General features: G+C 41.4%; 1 protein-coding gene across 1 annotated transcript in view; it reads left to right on the top strand.

Annotated features, from left to right (window-relative positions):
* The first annotated feature begins 429 nt into the window (after window positions 1-429).
* Window positions 430-13,324, top strand: part of CAMTA1 (calmodulin binding transcription activator 1) — a 723,509-nt gene continuing 710,614 nt past the window's right edge. Inside the window, exons 1-2 of the mRNA XM_054579829.1 lie at window positions 430-447; window positions 5,347-5,465. The gene's annotated coding sequence lies outside the window, so the exon portion shown is untranslated. The remainder of the gene's footprint in view (window positions 448-5,346; window positions 5,466-13,324) is intronic.

Raw genomic sequence — 13,324 nt, 5'->3', positions numbered from 1 at the left:
AGCAGAACATTCTTCTCCATAACCACAACACAGTAGTCAAAATCAGGAAGCCAATGCTGAGACTTTTCTACCACCCCAGCCCCAGATGCTGTTCCCGTTGTGCCAGCTGACCCAGTGCTAACACCTGTAGAGAAGGCTCCAGCCAGAGCCCTGGGCCGCACTCGGTTGTCTCTGCATCCCCTTCAGTACACGGCTCCCTCCCAGGCTTTGACTTGCATGACCCTGACACTCTGGAAGAGTACAGGCCGGTCGTTTTGTAGACTGTTCCTCCTTTGGGGTTTGATCCAGGTTGTGCATCTTTGGCAGGAAGACCACAGAAGAGCCAGTGTATATCTTTTTCAAAGATTAGTTTTACATTTTATTTTCTGTTTCCTTAGAGCGTTTCCCAAAGTGTATTCTGCGGAACTAGCACCTACTGTGTTCTCAACACCGTGCCACCTCTAGAAGGTAGGATTCGAAAAGCTTTTGACTTACAGGAAGGGGTGGGCTTGGCAGCGAGAGTGTGTCCACCGTCATAGCGCAGGGAATGATAGCCTGTGATCAGCGTTTTGAAGACCTGGGTTCTGCCGTTAACTTGCTGTGTGATCTTAGATGAGTTACTTAATCCTTCTGGGGGCAGCAAAGGAATACTCCCCTCGTAACCTTTCTATGAGGATTAAAAAGGCAAAGGGTTTAACCACATGGGAAATTCAAAGCGCTCTGCAAATGTTAGATACCAAAACAACGGTTCTGTAATTCTGGTGTCAAATTCCAGATGACTTTAGAGTGGGAGGCATGTAGGAAAAGCCACAGGTCATGTGTGAACCCCATTTGAGTCACTTACTAGCTGTAGATTTTGGGCAAGTTAATCTGACCCTCTGGTTCTTCATCGGTAAAATGGGGGTGATTATGCCCTGATGGGTCCTTGTGAGGGTTAAATGAAGGAGTGCCATAGAAATTCCTGGATGCCTAGCATGGACCCCGCAAATGTTGGCTCCCTCAGAAACAGCAGAAAGTAAATCTACCCGATCACATGTAGCTCAGTTGACACTGAATGGAACAAAGCAGGAGAAGAGGCCCCCGAACCCAAATAGAAGTGCTTGGCCACAGGGCACCCGTGCCACCACGTTATCTGCCCCGCCCGCCTGTTTTTAGACCAAAAACGTAAATGCAGATACATAGAAGTTTGTTGAACCTGGGTTAAGAGTTGACCTAAACCTGGGCCAGAGATTTCATACTGTGATTGACAGAATAAAAGGGTAAATTTGGGCCACCTGAAAAATAGGATAAGATTTGAAGATCTCACACTCTTAAGAAGAGGAAAGGAGTTGTTAAATAGCAAAACTAGTTATGTTTTTCTATTAAAAAACTTTTTTTTTAAACTGTAAATATCTTTTGGATAATTACAACTGAGTTTAACTCATTTTGGAGAATCTCTTTGGAAAAGAATAAAGAGAAATCATACCAATGGTGGCACATCATTGGTGCTTAATTAATATTTATTTTGGATGAATAGTGATTTGAAGGGCTTATGTTAGTAATGGCAATATTTGCTGCTGCGAGCACTGTGCTGACTTGAGTAGAACAGTATGTGGTTATGTTTTCCTGAATCAGTTCCTATCCTACTAATTAAATCGAAGCACATAATAATTAGAGCTAAACAGAAAATTGTAGAGCTTCCTTTTAATTTTACCACTCCAAGTTGTTGATCAAATATATTCCCAATAAGATCTAGCAATTTGATACACTGTTTTACTGACTTATTTTGAGCAGTTTGGTCTAGAAGTTGAGACATTAATCATAATCAACTTGACTGAATAACAGTGTTTGTAATTATTCACAGAACCAAAATTATTTGATTTTTATTAATTATGACTCAGAATAAAATGGGTGCATCATTTCCAGGTTAGAGTTAATATAGTTACAGTTCACTTTGCAGAGGTCCACTGTGTGTTCCAAGGAAAAGGCCACATATGTTTCTTTGGGTTTAAATAAAGGATTTGGCAATGTGAACCTCAATTTTTAGAAATAAAACAGGAAAACAAGAAGCCTATTTTTTGCCTGATTAAGTGAATGAGCATTTTTGTATAACTTAGAAAGTTTTAGTTAAATTATACTATGTGTCTGAAATTATTATTTGGAAAATATTTGAAGGTTGATTGGAAAGGATGGTTCATTCCCTAGAATTATAGCTGTCAGCCAGGCAAATCATCTGTCAATTTCAAGAGCTTCCCTGTTATTTTTATTGTGAAGGAGGTTAGAAAATAATTTTCTGAAGTCATATATCATACATGAATATTCCGCTGGGTAATGATAATGAAGTGTTTTTACTGTATTTGGTTGGCAGTTCCATTTTGCAGGGCAGAGTTGACTGTTTGCATTAAATGCTGAGGCGCAGCTGAAAGCACTGCGTGTCCATCATGGTCACCGGTACCGCAGGGCGCTGTGCCGGTCCTGGTGCTGTGACAGGGATTTCAAAGTGGGCACATGGATTTACCTAAGTATTATATCCTGTGTAGTTATTTCAAAATTATGAAAAAGCAGCTCTTAATTAAAAAGGACAGTTTTTATAGTGTAGCCATGTGAGCAGTTCTTTTCCAATGGAAAAGTAAAATTACTTTTTATCATACTTTTAACTGGAAAAACTGAAATTTGAAAATAAGATCTTTAACATTTTGCCTGTTTGAGTTCCTAATATTCTTTTTCCCAGCATTAAAATTGCCATCTTCATAATGCACAGTGGGAAAATTCCCCGTTGTTATGTTTCTTAAAAACATCCAATTTATATTCAGCATGAACCTAAAATTCTGAGAACAGCACAGTTTAAAAACTGATTAAGGGGAACTCATTGGCCTGTCATACTCCTCTTCCTTTTGAACCCAAGGCTGTACATCCCCATAAGGTGCTATATTTAGAAACCTGATTGAGTCGGTGCTTACACAGCCCTTCTCCTTTTCCTCTTTAAAAGCCTTTGGGCCGATTCACCGTGGCCAGATTCCCTATCAGAGCAGGAGCTGCTGGAAGGCTCTTCTGGAGCAGTTAGTTACTCTGCTGCTGAGAAGAGTTCTCTCTGCCTCTCCCCCTTCACACGTGCGTGCGTGCACAGTACACGCAGGTACGCACAGCTGTGCCTAGATAGATACACTTTATATGTTACTGGGACAGCTGGTTCCTCCAAGAGGCCGAAAGGACAGATAGTGGACATCAGGCTGTGCCTAGAAGCTGAGAGGCTGAGGTGTAATACTCTCGTTATTCAAAATTATATTTTAAGTGTTTTTTCTCAACGATAGGACTACACACGTACAATTCAGGGTATGCCATCGATTGAGCACCTAGCACAGCACTGTTTTCATAAAAGGCACCCTGTAAATGGTGAATGTTTGAATTGAGCATAGATTTTAGAATTTCTCCTCTCTTTCAGAATTGTACACATCACGGGAGATTTTAAAAATAAGAACAAAACCTCTGTAGGGGCAGAGAGAAGGGAAGGCGGGGAAGGCTCTTGTGGTTTGGTGTTCTGCACTTTCAAGCGTTACGGGCCGTGGCCCGCCCTCGGGGGGTGGCGTGCAGGGAGCGCGCTCGAGCACCCACGGTTACCAGGGTTTTCTGGGCGGTAGTTAACACAGAGCTCTGTGAACTTGTCTTTGTTGAACACTTTTTGGTTCCATAGCAAGATTTTTTTTTTAATGTTTATTTTGCTATTAAAATAAAATTTTGGATTCTTCAAAACAGCCAGTTCTGAAGTTTTTCGAGTTTTATACTGCTTGTAGACTTAGAAGAGGGGCATTATAATTCAATTGGTTTTGTAGTTCATGGACCAAAAAAGATTTAGTACGCTAAAACTCAGTCCTAAGTTCTTCCCTATAAAATATTTCCATATGATGTAGTAAATTTTTTTAGACTTTATTTCTTTGCCCAATATTTTCCTGTTAAGATCTTTTCCTTGAGAAGAAATGTGTAAATCAGATGAAAAATGTTTGGAGAGGATTTTACTGTGACTGTAGAAAATATTTTTTATTCTTTTATGTTTTTCACATGTTCAAAAAATAGACTATGCTAAGCAACGTTATAGTAAACAATGGGGAAAAATATATTATTGTACTTCATTTTTAACATTGTTAATACCTGATGCCACCTAAGGCTGTTTAATTGGTAAATATGTAGTCATTGAATGACAATTCTGTAGGGACTTAACGCCTGGATAAGAATTAGAGATGGTTTAATTCTCCTCGATTTAGGAAAACTGAAGATATTAAGTAACTTACCCAAGGTCACACAATTAGTAAGTAGCAGAACTGGGCCTGAATCCTGGACTCTTAACTTGGAGTTCAGTGTTTCTGTTATATCTTGTTAATATCAAAATAAGTTATTTTACCTGTGACTTTCTGGAGCAAATTCAGTGTTTAGTATTTAATGCATTGCTCCTTAGTACCTGGTAACGCAGTGCATCCTTTGGATATTGGGGCTTCCATTTAGCAATTGAAAAACTGGAGTGGGTAATTTGAAACTTGGAACTAAATGCGCCAAGACCGGCAAGAAATTTTGAGCCAGGCAAAGGGACTTTGTTACAGGGATGACATAGGAAATGATGTGCAAATAAATAAATGAATAAAATAATAAAGGAAATGATCTCTTTTAGAAAGTATCAGGGAGACCGATTATCAGGTAGTACGACATGCTGTCTAGTCTGAATGTAACAGAATTTTCTTTCTCTAATTTAGCGGAGTTACATTTTGATGTAATGCATTAATGATCTAGATATATATGTAAATTGAGTTAATTAAAGTGGTATATTTTTCATTTAGGCTAGAAAGGCCAGCCTCTGTATTACCTAGCTAACTGCAGGTTTGAATTCCTTACATCTAGAAGGTTTGTAATTTGCTTTTGAAAGGATAAGTCTCATTTGTATTCTAGGGGATGAAGTAGCATTAGTTTTATGAATAAAATGGTCCTATTTTATTAGACGACTTCTTCCCTGATAAAACCTTAAAACTTTTCAACCGGTTAATAAGAAGATTTCTGGGTTTTGTGAGGCTAAATCATTTTGCCATTTTGACGGGCTTCACGGACACCAGATGCAAGAACCTGTAGAAGTAACGTGCCGGTCACGGGCAGCCGCCGGGTAATCCCTGTTCCCCGGCTGGGCAGGGCGCAGCAGCTCGGTCCTGCGTTAGTCTCTTGACCGGGCTCCTGCTGCCCTCTGACTGGTGAGTGTGTGCGTGAGTGCTGTTAACTGTGGCGAGCGGCTGGCCGGTGCTCGGGGGCTCTCGGTGACTCACCTGAGCTGCTGTTTCTGAGCTTGCCAGTGTGCTTAAAAGGAGATTTTCTCTATGATTTTCTCTGAATTTATTGTTTTCTTCTTTATAGATGATCATGGGAACAGCAATAGTAGTCATGTAAAAATCTTTTTACCGAAAAAGCTGCTTGAATGTCTGCCGAAATGTTCAAGTTTACCCAAAGAGAGGCACCGTTGGAACACTAATGAGGTAGATAAATTTCTATTTTTAGGGGTATAATTTCTTGAAGGGCAAACTTCTTAGGTCATTTTGCATAGTACTACTTTATATTAGCTTTAAATTCAAAATATTGAACTAGGAAATTGTAAATGAGAAGAATATTTAATCTGGATTTGACAGAAACCAACATGTTTCTTGAACTGTCTCTGATCTGCTTGCTTTGCAAACTATAAGATGTGCACGCCGAGTGAGTTGCTAAGGTAGCATGAGTTCCTCTATCTGTGTTTTCCTGCATTTTGGCGTCTTGCATTTGGTGATTAACTCTCCTGTACCTCCACTAAACCTCAGTGCTTGGTTGTCATGAGCTAGTAACTGGATCAGCGTGGTGCCCGCAGAGCGTGCAGTGTCTGGCGATGTGAGGTTCCCGCAGAGTTGGGACAGGCAGGCTTCCTACTAGCGAAGCAGCTCCCAGTCCTCTGGTGATGCAGGTTTGCATGGAGGGGAGCTGGTGTACCGTGGTGCCAGGACTTTCTATTCAGAATGAAGGCCGTGTAGTAGGCTGTATACAGGGTGGGGCAGAGGAGGTTTACAGTTGTTCGTATGGAAAATAATACAGTAATTACTAGAAAATAATTCAAGGATAAACTCTGTGTTTCATGCACTCACAACTGTAAACCGACTTTTGCCAAATCCTGTATTTGGCATCCTATTAGAAAGAAGTTTGATGAACTAGAATGAATAAAAGTTTATCTCTTTGAATGATGTTCCCTTTTTTGGTAAATCTTAATCTGGGAGTCTTACTACTGTGGGTGGATTGCTTTGTTGTCTTTCTTAGTTTGGACTCTGCATATTTGAATTTAGGGTGGTACCCATTTAGTGTGGTGGTGAGAATTGGGTATGTGTCTATCTCTTGGAAAATTATATTCCTTTAATTCAGGTGGCTGGGGCTACTGATTTTGTAGAGTTCGTTATAAATCAATTTGTGTTGCTGGCTCAACATTGACTTCCAAGTTTAATTGAATGTAATACCCTACCCTGCATTGGGCACACAGTTTGTTAAAAGACACAGGAAGAAAACAGTGGAGCCTGTTCATTCTTATTTTTTAAAGACTATTTTGCTCCAACTTCTCAGTTTAGAATGCTTTTGTGTTGAGTTGAAAGAGGTTATATGGATGAAAGTTTCTTTACTTATCCCAGTTTACTGACTGAAATACTCACTAGAACCTCATAGCTTTGTTACCTCATCTCAACTGATTTTAAATATCTTTTAAGGTATGTAGGTTTTGATTATTTGCCTAAATATTTCCCCTTCAAATAGAACACTCACTTGGAGAAGCATTAGCTAATTTAGAGGCCTGTTGTTTCAATTGGTCATTTATTAATTATTTTAAACATTTAAGATATGAAAGCAAAGTGGATATGCTGGAATTAGCGTTAATTGTAGGCTGTCTGCAAAATAGTATAATTTGGGAGCTGTTCAGTAGGTCACAACTAGATCGTGAATTATTTAAGAATTCAGTATGCTTCTTTGTATTCCCTGAAACAGGGATTTGATACCATATTATATATTATATCCAGCTTATTTATATGTATCAAAACACATAATAGGTATGTGTTTCTTCAATTTTATATTTTATATGAAATTGGCAGTTTATTTTAATTATGATTTGAAGTTATATTTGAAACCAGCTATTGCTTAATTAAAATCAGTAGTCTTAGGAATTTTATAAAGCTGGAGGTAACAGTGTTAGAAATTTAGTTGGTAGATTATTTAGATCATTGATTTCAAAATTTCTTTGGAACTTTGGAACACAGCCCTTCAACTGATTTCATATGTTTATTTACCTCTAAATTGTTTACATGTTTTACTTTAACATTTTAGATACATTATAAAACACCCAATAAAGAATATTTATAGAGGATGAGATTAAAAGGAAAATGAGTTATGTATTTTGTCCCAGGACCCCAGTAAATACAGCTTCCCGGACACCGCTGGTTAAGGTCACACGTTGCTGAAGTCCAGGTCCAAAGAGAGGCCCTGTGTCCCTGCCCGTGATGGGTGGCATGGAAAGCTGAGGTCTGAGAGACGTGGGCTGTCGTGCACAGGCCTCCCGCTGCTGCAGGGGGTGCAGGCTGCGGAGGGCGGCCCCACTGGCGTGGCCGGGCGAGCAGCCTGCCCTGGCGGTCCCCTGTGCGCAGCCCTGGGAGCGCTCAGCGGGACGGCTGGCCTGTGCTTCTGTGTGAGGACGCCGACTTTCTGTTGTTGTTCGTTTTGGGCTTTAGGAAAAATAGGAGAATCTTAGAGGGACAGCAGAAGACTCAGATTAGGAATTGTTAATTCTGTAGAGTGTTACGTAGAAATGGTAAAAAACAAAAACTGAAACTTATTTAAAAATTTATTGCATTTAAAATGTTTTTCAGTTATAGTTGGCTTTCAGTATTATATCAGTTTCATGTGTACAACATAGTGACGAGACATTTATGTACCTTATGAAGTGGTCCCCCCAGTAAGTCTAGTACCTGCCTGGCACCATACGTAGTTGTCACAATACTTACTGTTAACTGTATTCCCCAGGCTATACTTTACACTCCTGTGACTACTTAGTAACTGCCAGTTTGTACTTATTAATCCCTTCTCTTTTTCACCTGGTCCCCCAAACCCTCTCCCATTCAATTTGTTTTGTTTGTTTGTTTGTTTTAACTGGCTTGGATAATTAGGGCAGATCGTCAGTACTCCCATCACAGCACGCACTTCTTTGACCCAGCTGGGCGTTGCCATTTTCCCACGCCCTTCAGCCTGCCACTAACACCTGAAGGAAAGGAACCTCGGGGCACCTGGCGGCTCAGGGGCTTGGCGGTCCCATGGAAGGCAGAGTCCCGTTGGTCAGATTTGCCCAGGAAGTCGGCTCCTGGAGTAAAGTGCGGCCATACCGTCACTGCCGGGGACAATGTCCCTTGCATCGAGTAGACCGGCTGTGTTTAGGAGCTGTGTTGCACACAAACCGCGTTTCTTTAGGTCCGCTCGCTGGACCAGGCAGGGTCGCTGTAGAGGCCTGTGCGAGCCGCGGCCGATTCGTGTTCATCTCACACCCCTGCACAGGGTGTTTGCCTCACGGACTGGCGGCCTCGGTGTTGGGACCAGCTGTCCTCTTTCTCGTCTCCCACCTTCTCCCCCGCCCCCTGCTGAGGTGAACAGAGTTGAATTCCTGGGTGTACTGTGACTCATCTGTAGAAATTTGGAGAAATTCTTTACTCACACCTGTGTTGTAGTATTTGTGATTATTTGAGAAGGCTCAGCTTTTTTGTTGTGCATTTGTTGAGAGAGGGAGAGGGAGATTGGGCCTTTTCCAATGCTGCCTTTCATGGAGCACCTGTTCTTTGCTAGTTTAGTGACAAAGTACTGGATATAATTATTTCTAAGCCTTATAACGGTATTACAGGATGTGTAATATTTTATTTGGCAGATGAGGGAGTGTTGGTCAAAAGTGGTTAAATAAGCTCAAGACATTGCGGCTCGGTGGGTGCCGTCCTGCAGACCAGAAGGTCTCGGGTTTGATTCTTGGTCAGGGCACAAGTAAGAGGCAACCAGTTGGTGTTTCTCTCTCCCATCGATGTTTCTCTTCCTCTCTTTCCCCCTCTCTTCCCTTCTCTACAGAATCAATAAAAGGGAAAAAAAAAGTGGCTAAATAATTTGGTCAAGATAGCACACTTCATAGGGCCTGTCTTGGTTGCTTATCATTCTTAATTTCTATGTTGCTTTTAGTTCTTAGGAATATTTGTTCTATTATGTATTGTCTAGACTTTAGCCAAAGACCTAGAACTCTTAACCACATCGGTGTACTTGGCAAAACCATTCTGTGATTCAGTTTTGGATTAAAAAGAGTTAATATAGAATTCGTATTGTGGGTTCACATGCCAGAACTTGGTGAAGCTGAAAGTCACTGAAAAGGGAGACTTTTGTAAGATAAGAGAGATCTTAGGGCCTAGTAAAGCTACTTTTAACCTTTCTGACTCATTGGAATAGGTACAACCTCCTTCCCTTCTTGAATGCAATTTGAGTAAATGCATCTAAAGACAAATCAATTTTTGATAATACTTTCTCCACCACACATAGTCTTCTCTCCAGTTCTGGATGACACAGGACAAGAGGGCGATGACAGCGGGGATGCTGGTTTGCAGAGCAGCTGCTGCACGAGGGGCCCCAGGGCGTCCTTGACCGGCACCGCCCGAGGCAGCCCTGTGAGGCTGGTTCTGTGCGCCTCCTCGTGCGAGAGACGAGGGCATTTGAGTGGCGACCTGGGAGTCCAAGCCCGCGGCCTGTGTGTGGAGCCCACGCTCTCCCGTTCTGTCCCAGGGAGTGCCTTCAGAGGGACCATCCCAAGATCTTGCAGCTGTTTAGTGATCTTTTGTTTTTACAGGAGTGTTCAGCTTCTTTCTTTATTTGCATTTTTAAGTATTATACATAAACTTAATGTATTGTTGCATGAAGATTTTTTAAAAAGTAGCAAACACTCATTTTTTTTAGGGGAACAGTTTTGACTCTTAATAATGAATATTAATACATGGGCTCTGGATAATGAAGAAAATACATTTACAAGTAGAAATTTTGTACCTCTGGGTAACTGGTGGATTAGGCTTGATTTTTATATTCAGGGCAGGAGAGAAAGAATGTATTAAACACAGCACATTTGTCAAAGAACCAATTCTTACTTCATAATCAGTTTGGTATTCACATCTTCATTAGGTGAACTATTACAAGGTTTCTGCATTTTAAGTTAATATTTTTAAGGCCCAGAGCCAGAAATAATTATGCTAATGCAACTTTCTGATTGCACAAATGACTACTTCATAATTACACATATTAGTACTCCAAGTGTGTTGTCGGGACTGAAATTTCTTTTGTTTAGTCATTAATTAGCTGTTTGACTTAAAATAGCGCTGCGGCCGCCAGGTCTGCCCCTCCAGAGGCAGCAACTAAGGAGCTCCGTGGGCCTCCTAACGCACAGGGGCCCTTAGATCTGCTCGGGTCGTTGCCTGTGTGCGGCTATTTTTGAACTATTAATGCTCTTTCTTTTGCTTGTTTTTCCTCTAATACCACGTTTCTCTAGAGTAAGCAAACAAAATAGAATTCTAGTTTGTACTGATCTTAAAGGAACTTGCATCAAAGGTTTTTAGTTGGTGGAAGCTTCAGAAATTTTAATATTAAGTGCACTTTTTTTTTACTGGTAAAAATGTCTACATAGAGAGCAGCACAGATACAGACTGGATAATTTGAAGCCGTACTGTGGAACCTGAAGAAGCGGCCGTCCCAGACTGTAATGTCTTTTATAGGGAGTTACCCTTTTAAATTCTGAATACATTTTCCCCAGCTTTTTATATTCAGGTAAGAAAAATGAATGCTTAAGACCATGAGAATTATTAAATTATATTTCATATAAGTTATTTTAACAAGAAGCCACATTACTTTAAAAAATCCCAGTAATCTCTTTTTCTTTTCTGTAAGCATATATTTTTGGCATTTTTGTATTTTTAATTTTTCTCTTTCTATAACTGATAAAATCATAGATGTTAAAAGTCATAGATTTAGGGGTGTAATTAAAACCAGTTTTTTTTTTTTTTAGAGAGAGGGTAAGAGAGAGAGAAAGGGAGAGAAATATCGATGTGAGAAAAATTGATGTGAGAGAGAAGCATCGATACGCACCCTGACCAGAGACCAAGCCGGCAGCCCGGGCTTGTGTCCTGATGGGGAATCGAACCAGCGGCCTTTTGCTTTGCAGGATGATGTCGACCAGCTTGAGCCACCCTGGCCAGAGGAGGGATGTAATTTTTTTAATGATTGGGTTTGCTAGTGTATTCGTATGTTATCTTTTGGAAATTAGACCCACATTTTGGGGGGATCATTTAGGACTTTTTGAACTCCCAAAATATGAGCTAAACTAAAAAGCGCGTAAAGCTATTTCAGCCATGATGCCTTGGAAAGCAGTTGGCCCTGAGCTAGAGCTTTGCTTTGTTTCAGCTTTTGGCAGTGCCGGCCGTTTGAATGGTCCCAGATTATTCTCCAAGTCCAGGCGGCACTTTTCTGGTTAAATTGCAAGGAGGAAAATGCAGATGTGAACACAGAAAGCCTAGTTTTAAGAGCGACACAATTTGATTTTTGAATATAATTTATGGCACCGAGTTTCAAATTAAACATAATTTTGTAGCAATTGGGTTACCATAATTTCTCTGGTTAACTTAGTATGAAGTGAGGTAATGGATCCCAGAATCTCCTGAGCGCACACCCCTTGATCAGGCCTGTTCATCAGCCTGTGTTGACGCCGTGTGGCGGCTGCCGGGGGCAATGGGGTGGACCCGCGTGCTGGGGCCGGGTGCCCTCCCGCAGCAGCGAGGCGGCAAGTACGGGAAGGGTCGGCCCTGGGGAGCAGCGGGGAAGCGCATGTGACCTGCAGGGAGGACAGTGATGTTCATGAAATTGGAACAAGGTGGTTAAAGAACTTTCCCTATAAAGGAAGAAGATTCCTATGAACCCACCTCCATTTTGATGTAACTTGTTCTGTTATAATATCACTTCAAAGTGTCACACTTAGAGGACTACCAGGCCCGTCGCTGGTGTTCAGTAAGTATTTGCTGAATGGATGAAATAGGCAAAACCACAAAAACTCAGTGTAAATTCTTGGAGTTCTATATATAAAAAACTCAAATAGGTATGTATGTTACATGAAAAGAAGTCACAAAACGAATAAAATTTATATTAACAGCTTTAATTAAATACCATGGGTGATGTTTCTTCAAAACTAAATTGTGTCTTGCAGTGTCACACTGAAGGTTCTCAGGCAGGTCCCTTTGAATTTGGCATGAGGCACCGCCATGTGCCCTGCAGTTAATCCCGCCCCTCCCCCAGCGAACTGTTCGGAAGCCTTTCTGCTCGGCAAGCGTTCTGTAAGTCTGCCGCTTGGCCTTGGCACCGATATGTCATTTAGTCTTAAGTTCACTTCTGGTTCTTGTCGTTACTCCAAGAACAACTTCAGTGACCCTACTGGGGACTCAGACGATTGTAATCACTAGTCAGACCTGAGCAATGACTTTGTATGTTAGAATATATTTATTATAGGTTTTACTTTTTCAGATGGTAGTGAAGATGTGCAGTTCAAACTTTCTTAAGTGAACTCCGGGGTCACTGATGTCTGGGGAAAGGCACAGAGCTGGCGGTCAGAAACAGGCGTGGTCCGTGCTCTGCCGCCGGTCAGCTGAGTGCCAGGGGGCACGCCTGCCTGCTGGTCTGGCAGTTTTGCCAAGAGACCCTAAAGATTCACCTTCGACCAAGCGCTGCAGCTCCGGCTTTGGGAGTTCTCTCGGAGTGCAGATAGTCTTTGGACTCATCTAACTTAGGAGTTTGTTTGCTTATTTGTTTTACTGTTAATTATCCTTTTATTTATTTTTATTTTTAAAACGCGCCGTCAGTGGTCTTTAGTGCACACCCAGAGGTGTGCATCATCGCTGCCATCTGGCTCCACAGCGTCTCCCTCCCCCAGCAGCGCGGCCGGGCCCTCTGTCCCTCGGACTCAGTGGAGTTGGTGGGGTGCAGTTGAGCTTTCTAGAGTCTTTTTTTCTCATGTCTCAGAAACCCAGAAATAAGGGAATGCAGCGTTAAGTTTTGGTGTTTATTTAAAGTATTTATTAAAGCCTTGTTAGCAGGAAGCCCTCCTTAAGCGTGGTGGCAGTGGTAGAAGTATGTGGAGTCAACTCTAGCTTTTGTGATTCTGTTTTTTGAAGAGGCAACGGGTAGGATAGACTCTACCCACCTTTCTTTTCCACCTCCATTTGGCCCAAATAGCTGAAAATAGCTGAACTCTAGAGCTAAATGTCATATCTACCTACTTACCTACTTA

This window comes from Pteronotus mesoamericanus, unplaced genomic scaffold (genome assembly GCF_021234165.1).
Source record: "Pteronotus mesoamericanus isolate MK-2021 breed Mesoamerican mustached bat unplaced genomic scaffold, CSHL_Meso_final contig_557, whole genome shotgun sequence".
NCBI classification, from domain to species: domain Eukaryota; kingdom Metazoa; phylum Chordata; class Mammalia; order Chiroptera; family Mormoopidae; genus Pteronotus; species Pteronotus mesoamericanus.
This window is presented reverse-complemented; position numbering and strand designations above follow the sequence as displayed.